Here is a 9,287-nt window from a genome sequence, read left to right as displayed (position 1 = left end):
AACTGATCAGTGTTCTCTAGGGGGTTGGTTTACTAGAAGAACCTGCATACTGGAAGGAAAGAAATACCAGGGGAGCAAAACCACTGTTACAGAAAGAAAATAAATGGAACAACCTATACCAGGTTTAATGCAGAGTTAATGAAACCAAAGAATAAGAATTTAAAATAAGCATACTATCATCTAATAGACAGATAGGAAACAAGCTGGAGATATGAAGCAGTAACAAGAAGTCAGGAAGAACACAGTGCAAATATTGGGTATGAAACTGTAGTTGTTGAAATTAAGAATTCAATAAATTGATTAAATAGCGAGTGAATATAGCCACAGAATGAATTAGTGAATTGGAAGATGAGGACAAGGAACTCTTTTGGAAGGCATTAAGGATAAAGAGATAGAAAGTATAAAGTGAATGTTAAGAGATTTGCAGGATTGGCTTAGAGCTTTCTACATTGGTGTATCAGTCAGGGTCCCTGTAGGCAAGAGAGAACACATTAAGCTGAAATTTTAAAGAGACCTTAATTAAAGCACTATTTAAATAATAGAATTTAAGGTCGAGGACATGGTATACTGGTAAAAGGAACAATAAATCAAGAAGATGTAATAATAAAAGACAAAACTGACAAACCATGGAGAAAAAAATGGATAAATTAAAAATTATAGTTGGAGATATTGTTGTATTGCTTTCGAGAACTAATTGAGCAAGCAAAAAACAAATAAATATGGTATAAATAATACAATTAATAGGCTTGAAACACATACACATGTAAGCAATATAATCTCACTCTCAACAGACAGTATAAATTATTTTCTAGCACAGGTAGAACATTCAAAAACTTTACTACATACCAAGCACGAAGAAGTCTCGGTAAAGGTAATCAGCACTACTCAGACCATGTTCTCTGACCAAAGGGCAAAAAAATAAGATATCATTTTTTGAATAAAAATACCATGGAGAAAAGTTGTAAGGGAAATTGGGAAGTACATAGAAGAGAAAGACAATGAAAAGACTATGTAGTATCTTCATGTAGCCAAAATAAAGCTTAGAAATAAATGTATAGCTCTGATAGAATGTAAGAGAATATAATCAAATAAACTAATATTCAATTCAGAAAGCTGGAAAAGATAAGTTGAATACACTAAGAAAAGTAACCAGGAGGAAGGAAAAAGAAACAAAACAAAAGAAAACCAAGACAAAATAATAAACTATAGAATTACTTCAAATTAGAGAAGACTAGTAAGTTGAAAAGCTCATTGTCTGAAAATTTTAAGATGGGCTATAATAGCTAACACCTATATAGTGTTTACTGCATTGTTACACTTGTGTAGCACTTGTATATTACTCTAAACTCTTTACATCTACTAATGCATTTTATCCTCATGACAACCCTATGAGATAGGTACTATAATCTCCATTTTACAGATGAGGAAATAAAGCAGAAGAGGCATATTAAATTTTGCAAATTAGAGAGTGTAAAGGAAACAGTTGCATATGCAAAGATATTATGAAACTTTTGAAGACTATCATGACCAAATGTTCACCAAAATGTTGAAAACAAGAAATAAATGAATAAATTTCTGGAATAATACAAAATGTCAAACTTGTTTTAAGAAGAAAGAAAATTTGAATAAGCCAAAGAACAATAAAGAGTCTGATGTTATAAAGATATCCCTCCCCTCAAAAAGCCCCAGGTGTGGGTGGTTTTATAGATGACTTCTATCAGTTTTTCAAGAAAGAGGACATCTCTATCTTAATCAAGTTGTACAACAAAATAGAAAATTAAAGGCAACTGCCCAAAATATTTTTAAAAATTAAGATGAAATTTACATAACATAAAATTAAACATTTTAAAGTGCTCAATTTATTTTATAGAGTTAAATTGTCAATGATTTAAAACTGGATCAAGATAGTATGGGGGAGAAGGAAAATTAGTGATGCACTTTACTTATGAGTCCATTTAAAAACTATGAAAAAATGCTAAATGAAATATAAGCTAATAAAACTCTGATGTTATACTATGAAATGATACATTATAATCAAGTAGGGTTTATCTATTGAATGCAAAGCTGGTTTAGTATCTGAAAATTTATCAGAGTAATTCACCACATTAACAGACTAAAGGAGAAAAATTACGCAATGATTTTAATCCATATGAAAAATTTTGATGTAGTTTAGCACACATATCTTGAAAAACAAAGCCAGAAAACTGGCAATAGAAAGGGTGTAATACAATATAGACCACATTCAATAATCTTCAAGAAACAGTACTTAACAATGACGAATTCCTTTTGAAATTCAGGAAAATTTGAGGATGTCCTTTATCTTTATTTTAATAATGACTCAACATTGTACTGGGGATTCTAGCCAGTGTAATAAGAAAAATAAATAAGATACAGAAATTGGAAGGAAGAGACATAACAGTCATAATTTACAGGTGATATAATTATCAACATGGAAAATCTAGCAGAGTTTAGCAGTCAATTAGAGCTTATATGAGAGTTCAACAGTGTTATTTGATACAAGATAAACTTACATACATCGATAGTGCACTTTCTATACCAACAATAACTCACTAGAGTATGATGAAAAAGAAGATATTATTTATAACATTAACAGTAACAAAAAACAATAAAGTATCCAGGAATTACCTAGTAAAGAACACATAGGACTTTTAAAGAGAAAAGTTTTAAACTTTTCAAGGGACATAAAAGATCAGAATAAATAGAGTTCATGGATGGCATTACTTATAAAATATCAACTTCTTTCTATATCTATACATTATATAGTATTAATAAAATTCTAATAGGATTTTTTCAAGAACTCAAGGTTTAAAAAATTTACCTGGAATGAATATTCATGAAGAGTCATTTTTTTGAAAAGGGATAACAAGGAGAAGAAACATGTGCAAGGCTATTTTATAATAAACCATGTAGAACACACATAAGAACAAATGGAAAAAATGAAACAAAATTAATAGTGCAGACAGAGCCATGGATACATGGTGGTATCATAAATTGGATGGAAAATGATAGATTGTTCACTACAGTGTGTTTGGAACATTATATAGCATTGGCTTACTCTTTCACCAACTGTATCTCCAATACTGTTGGATCTTTATTTTACATTATGTACATAGTTGAACCTAAGATGGATTAAAGACCTAAAGGTGAATGTGGAACAACATATCAAATAGAATTTATTATGAATATTGGTAACAAACCATAGTAGTATTTATAGTACTTGTGAATTTCATTAGTAGAAATTATAGATATTTTCATGCCACATTAAATTGTTGTAGAAATGTCATTAATACTTTGAGATTATGGTAATTTTTAGGTGTACTGACTTGTCTTCTGATTGAATGCTTTAATAAAGTAGTACATGTATTGCTATGTCACAAATAAAAGTATTTTGATAACAGTCTTTCAATAAATTGGTTTTCTTCATAATTCCAAGTATTTTATTTTATTATTTAAGGGCAATGTTTTGAGTAGAACATAAGCTCTATCAGACTGTCAGAGGGGTCCTTGGCACTAAAACAAGGTTCAGAAATTCTGAGAAAGAGGAAGTGATCTGTAGGTCAGATGCTAACGAAAGATCAAGTGAGGTGAAGACTGCAAAGGAGACATCAGATTTGGCTGCCATTACAATAATTATGTTAGAGAGTCCCTATTCTAGGGTTGAAGGTGGAGGCAAAATCTAGATTAGAGTGAGCTGAGAAGTGAATCCAATAAAGGGCATGCAATTAAGGAAGTCAACTATTTCTTTGGCAGTAAAGGGAAAGAACTGTAACAGGATCAAGAAGAAAATGAAGAAAAAAATGAATGTACTTATAAGAAGAAGACAAGAATCTGGTGGAAAGGGAAGGGCTGAGAGGAGAGGAGGAGGATGATGGAGGACATGAGGTCTTAGACAATACAGGATGGAAGGAAATGGAGAACTTGGAGGGATTCATCTCAGACCAGGGTTGATGGGCACAATGGGCTCAAATTTAGATAAATTAGGGGGAAAAGGAAAAGGACATGAAGGACTTTCAACTTTTGCTGGCTTCTCCTCTGCCCCAACCCCATCTCCCAAAATGTTGAGGGCAGGGATGATTTATAAGCTTTGCGCTTAGGAGTGTGAAGGTATGTAAAAGCTGGTGTGGAGTATGGTAAGGTTGCTGAGCAGAGATAAGGAAAGGACTGCAGAGCAGGTCTAGGGGATCTAGAGGTCAGAAACCACTCAGTTGTAATAAAGCCAACACATCCAAAGTGAGAAAAGAGGTAAACAGCTAAGAGCAACTGTGCGTTGAACTCAGGAGAGCAGTTAAAAGAGACTGACCTGGAAGTGTGTGTGTGTGTGTGTGTGTGTGTGTGTGTGTAAGCTATGCAATTCATTTCCTGTGAAGGTGAAAGTAAGCATATACACCATGGAATACTACGCAGCCATAAAAAAGGATGAGTTCATGTCCTTTGCAGGGACATGGATGAAGCTGGAAATGATCATTCTCAGCAAACTAACACAGGAACAGAAAACCAACAACACATGCTCTCGCTCGTAAGTGGGAGTTGAACAATGAGAACACATGGACACAGGGAGGGGAACATCACACACTGGGGCCTGTTGGTGGGTGGGGAGCTAGGGGAGGGATAGCATTAAGCATAAATATCTAATGTAGGTGACGGGTTGATGGGTGCAGCAAACCACCATGGCACGTGTATACCTATGTAACAAACCTGCACATTCTGAACATGTATCCCAGAATTTAAAGTAAAATAAAAAAAGAGAAAGGTGCTTAATCAATGGTAACATTCTTTTTCTATATCATATTTAAAAGCTTTCATTTTAAAAAATTCTTGAGAGGTTTTATGCCTTATATCCTCCTTGTTTCAGTTCCGTATTTGTTCTTTTAGTTCTCAGCTATGTAGAATGTTCAAGAGTGCCTAGAAAAGGTGACGAAAGCCTGGCGTATCTTATTTTTTCTACAAAGGAATAGCGTAATCACTTACACACAGCAACATCTCCTAATTTTGTGCTTTATTTAGCAGTTAAATAGAATATTTTCCTATTTGGAAGTGCTCTTATTTGTCTTTGGATTAAAAGTAATAAAACACAAAAATCTCAGGAATAACTAGTGTTTTGATTTTGGAAAATAAATTCACCATTTGACACCAATGAGTTAAAACAACTTACTTGTTAATATACTAATGAAAATCCTGTAAAATTGTGATAAAATTTATGTTCCATTCTAATTTATTTGTTCATACAATAGAGAAAACAAAACAAGTTAAAATCTTTTGCTTAATGTATTGATTTTGTTGTTTGAGTTTTTGTATTTTAAATGCAAAATAGAAAATGTACAAATTAATTGAAATGGGAAAAAGAAGAATGCAGAAACTGGGGCCAACCATCTATTTCACATAAGCTTTGTGCAAAAGAAAGTGAAGACTAAGAATCCATCTGGAGATGCTAAAGAAAGGAGACCAATTTTTTAGCAGCTGCAAAAGAACCTTCGCTTCAAACGAGAAAGAATCCCTTCAAAATGGTCACCTTGGAAAGGAAAGCACTTGTAATGATGTTATCCTTACTCACATTATTTATAAAACACTTGTTTTAGAATTTCTCCTGGATCCTACTGACTTTTGTTTTTTGGTAATGTTTTCAGTAATGGAAAAAAATCTTTCTCTGTGGAGGAATGAGTTTGATTTTTAGAAATAGTAAAAGTCCTTCAGAAACAGGTCCATTGAAACAGCAAACAAACTATTCTTGGTCAAAGATAGGAAGCATGACCACAGTGCAATGAGATGAGTTTTCTTACATTGGAAAAAAACCAAAACTGCCTGTGACGGTTATGTTGGTTTTGTATGTGAGACAAATTAGAAAGGCAGGTAGAATTCAAATTATAGAGGTTTGCATTGCAAAGCATATGACTTTGAATGTAATTTTAAATGCAATGGGAGATTAATTAAAGGTTTTTAGGCAGTGGAATGACATATATAATAATAATGAAAGTAGGGGAAGTGAATGGGGTGTGAAAAACCAATTCAAATGTCTTTCTGAGATCTAGGATATTATGATTTTCTTATAATGTACTGACATAATAACTCTTGTCAGGAAAAGGAAATGGGTTGGTATGATGTGTTAGTAAACTGCTATTCTATCCTTTCAGGGTAGAAAAAATTTCCCTTGACGGAGAGGACAGAAGTGGGAGAGGGGAAAAGAAGGAGGATTAACTGTTGATAATCAGTGTGATTGTGGGCCATTAATTGATTAAATCACCAGTTAAATTATTCAGTAATTAATACTTTAAAAATCCTTTTAAAATGGTGCACAACACCTTTTAAAGGGGGCTGCATATTTTATCTTGTTTGTATCTTGGTGTATTTTCTATAATGCCTAAAATTTATAAATAATGTTTTATTAGTGACTAGTTGAGTTGCCTTTTGCCCTGAATTTTTTTTTTCTTTCTGAGGGCATCAACATTCACTTGGTCAAATTAGAAACTTCTGAGTTATTCTAAACACTTTACTTTTCTATGCTATCCACATTAAACATATAATAAAGTCCTATTTTGCCACAATATCACTGCCTTATTTTAGGTAATCATAAATTGCGTATAAACTGTAACAGCTTTCTAATTGATCTTTTAAAATACCATCTCAATGCCCTTTGATATTTATTGGTTAATTCATTTAATCATGCACAAAATTAACAAATGCCTTCTATAACAGGTACTGTATTGGGTTCTGGGTATACCATAATAACAAAAGTAGACAGCATCCCTGCGTTCATAGATTTATAATTTAGTGGGAATATGGGTATAAACTTAAAAATGATTATGAAATGTAATCAGTGCTAGGAAAAGACAGGGATGAGGGGGAGCGCACTGTAGCCACATCAATCTTTCTAAAGATAAATCTGACTATGTTTGAAATCTTGCATTTATTTCCAATTGCCTGCAGGACTAAATCTAGACTATTTAAAATTGCTCAGAAGTAACCATATGTTTGAACCCTAATATCTAGCACAGTATCAAATTCATAGAGGGTCAATGAGCATTAGTGGAATGAATGAATGATAACACTTAAAAATGGTTTAAAGACAATTCTGCACTTACTTGCATTAATAAAATTTGTTAGTTTTGAAACAGATTGCCAAATACTTTATGAAAGGGAAAAGAATGTTTCCATCGCTGAGCCCAGATTGCTTTTAGAACTATGTTTTTTATTATTGAAAACACTGCTAGAATTTTAATGGAAATATCAGAATGTCCTATTACTATAAAGTGTAAAGCATTGCTTTTTTGTGTGTGGCAGGAGAAGTCTGTAGTAAGGGCAGTGAAAAACAGATTGACATTTGGTCATTATTTCTTATCAAGGGTGTTTTACTTGTAATGCTATTTGACAGCTATATTCTAGGTCTGACAGCATTGAACCAGCTTAATTCCCACTGAACTGCTCTAAATAGGCAGTATTGCAATCAGTTTAACAACCCCTGGAGGCAATAAAATCTCTCCTTTGAACGAATACTCAAGGGGAAGAAATCTAAGATTTATAAAGGGCAGCAAGTATTCAAGAAAGGGGCAAAGTTTATGTGTGAGCCTATAATTGATGTTTCCTTTGTTGGAAAAGGAAGCTTGAGGATGCTTTAAGAATTAATCTTTAACAAGTTCTAATCTGCACTAACAAGTGTGTTCAAGATGAGTGAAAGTAATATGTGATTCTGAGAGTTGAGATGCTTCCAGCCAACTAAGAAAATTTGGGGGAGTCATAAAAGTATGAGAAAGAAACTTTAAAATTAAACTGGATGACTTTAGCTGCATCTCTTTGAGGTCTGTGCCAGAGGGCCGCCATTGCTACAGACTGTTGATGATGCTTTACGGTTGGCTCATGGTTTGTACTTGCCTAATATGTATGGACCTGGATGAAGAATTTCCAGACAAACATAAAATCATCCTCATTCTAAATGAGCTTGGCTGTTTATCTTCTGTTGGTGGTAAGTTAGTGAAACGGTTTAAGCAGGGTTTACATTAAGATAGTCCTAGGTTTAAATTACATTACATTAAGATAGTCCTAGGTTTAAATCTCTGTTCCCACCATGACTAGCTGTGGTGGAACACCCCATCCTTGGGAATGTTATGCTATTATTCACAGCTATCTCATCTGTAAAATGAGGATGAAGTTCCTATGGACTGCGGAGGTTTGGAAGTATGTAGCTCAGGAGAAACGTTTAATTCAATGTGGGCCAAAGAGTAACAGCTGATTTAAATGAGGTCTTAGCTATGCTAAGGACTTTAAACTGCTAGATCCTCACAGTAACCATATAATGTAGGTTCAACAGTATAGTACAGAGAATGCTCTGAGGTTGGGGAATATTAGGAGAAATAGGTCAAAATATATAAACTGTTATTTTTTAAACTCCTGGGCTCAAGCGCTCCTCCTACCTTAGCCTCCCAAAGTGCTTAGATTACAGGCATGAAGCCACCATGCCAGGTACTTGTTACTTATGTCCCCGGGACTTAATTGCTAGGGAAGTAACTTTGTCCTTGTCAGTGGAACCCACAAAGCTTGCTGCTGAAACTTTGGAAATCCTCAGCACATCTGGGTGTTCACGTCCCCTAGGGTGGTAGTGGCGCAGGCACGACCATCAAATCTCCATTGAGAGCTGTTGTCATTTCTCCATTTTAATATTTATGTAGTATATATGTACATATGCAATACACATACATTCCTGTGTGTGTATGGGCATATTACTGATTCCTACAGCCCTGATTCTTTACCTCACCACTTGCACTCATGTTGCTGGCTGCAACTTCCATAACACTAGCAGAGCCAGGCAAGAGGATAAACTTTCCATGCTTTCCGTATATATAGTACACCTTCTGACTAGGACTGTCATCCGTAACCATCTATTTAATTTATTAAATTCCATTCATCTTTTGGGTCTCAGGTTAAGTATTACATCCTCCAGCAATTTACAACGTCATTGTAATAGTCATTTTTACTGTTTACCAGTATCTCTCCCTTCCCTTCCCCTCCCTTCCCCTTCCCTTCCCTTCCTTTCTCTCTCTTTTTCTTTCTTTCTTTCTCTTTTCTTTTCTTTTCTTTTCTTTTCTTTTCTTTTCTTTTCTTTTCTTTTCTTTTCTTTTCTTTCTTTCTTTCTTTCTTTCTTTCTTTCTTTCTTTCTTTCTTTCTTTCTTTCTTTCCTTCCTTCCTTCCTTCCTTCCTTCCTTCCTTTCTCTCTCTCTCTCTCTCTCTCTCTCTTTCTCTCTCTCTCTCTCTCTTTCTTTCTTTCTTTCTTTCTTTCT

This window comes from Rhinopithecus bieti, unplaced genomic scaffold (genome assembly GCF_001698545.2).
Source record: "Rhinopithecus bieti isolate Rb0 unplaced genomic scaffold, ASM169854v2 scaffold_19858, whole genome shotgun sequence".
NCBI classification, from domain to species: domain Eukaryota; kingdom Metazoa; phylum Chordata; class Mammalia; order Primates; family Cercopithecidae; genus Rhinopithecus; species Rhinopithecus bieti.
This window is presented reverse-complemented; position numbering follows the sequence as displayed.